At 43.3% G+C, this 1,141-nt stretch overlaps 1 non-coding gene across 1 annotated transcript; it reads right to left on the bottom strand.

The window, feature by feature from the left end:
* Window positions 1-742: 742 nt before the first annotated feature.
* TRNAE-CUC lies at window positions 743-815 on the bottom strand. Its single transcript has one exon. It is a non-coding gene; the product is annotated as a tRNA-Glu (tRNA).
* Between the last annotated feature and the right edge of the window lie 326 nt (window positions 816-1,141).

Genomic DNA, 1,141 nt, shown 5'->3' with positions numbered 1-1,141 from the left:
TTAAATTTTCCATTTTTACATCTTCCTCTAGCCCTTTTTTGTTCCTCCCTTTTCACCTCCCCATAGTCCCTTTTTGTTCCATATCTGTTATCCCCTGTAAAAACCTTAGTTACCTGTGTCATAGCTGGAGTTGAGCTCAGTCTATACTGATGTCTCTCTTCTCTACTACAGGAGTCCTAATAAAATTTGTTTTTTCCACCTTTAACAAGTGTGGAGAGGTCTGTTTTTTCTTTGACACCTCCATCACAGCAAACATCATAAAAGAATCTGATATAAGCCTTTTGCAATGTTGTGTCTCTGTTTTCTCATAGAAATAAGGGTCAGAGTTTGTGAGATACTGAGGGATCAAGCAAATTTACATGTTTGATACAATTAAGAAGGGAGGAGGTATTTTATGGGAGATGCTTCTAGAAGCACAACACTTGGCCTCTGACCCCAGGCAGGGGAATCATATGGATTAGAGTTTGTAGAAGATTATCAAAGATGTTTCCTGGAAGAGATGGGGTTTGAGTTAAGACTTAAAAAATCTTCTGGTGGAGGAATGAACACAAAGAAAGGACAGAGGCATGAAAGGCAGGAGAGGTGTTGACAGTGTAGCTGATTCTGCCCCGGTATTGAAACTCAAGAGAACCAGGTAGCATGTAATAAACCTCCTCTATGAGGATGCCTGGAAGAGTCCTCATTTTTTTTTCACATTCTCTCTCTTTTTTTTTGCCTCACCAGGCAGCTTGCGGGATCTTAGTTCCCTGACCAGGGATCGAACCTGGGGCCCCAGCAGTGAGAGTGCTGAATCTTAACCACTGAACCACCAGGGAATTCCCTCGTGTTTTTGGTCAAGTGCCATTTCCTTTGCTGGTCAGTCACTTTTAGATCCACCCCTGCTTATTCTCCATTGTTCTGTTGCTCAGTCCTTTATAATTTAATCTTTATGTGGCTCAACAAGCGGAGTTGCTTATACTTTCCATCAAGGTAGAGTGTCTAGCGGTGCTGCCACCACGTGGAGGGACAGTAGTGCCTGGCTTCTAGCTACCTCTGCTCTCTTTCTCCCAGTGTGAGTCATCAAAGACCCTACACTCCTACACCTGGGATTCCTACACCTGGGAGTAGAAGGGATGGTTGACTCTTGATCTCTCTTATTCTG

Source organism: Monodon monoceros, unplaced genomic scaffold, assembly GCF_005190385.1.
Source record: "Monodon monoceros isolate NGI ecotype Baffin Bay Population unplaced genomic scaffold, NGI_Narwhal_1 Super_Scaffold_5, whole genome shotgun sequence".
NCBI classification, from domain to species: Eukaryota; Metazoa; Chordata; class Mammalia; order Artiodactyla; family Monodontidae; genus Monodon; species Monodon monoceros.
This window is presented reverse-complemented; position numbering and strand designations above follow the sequence as displayed.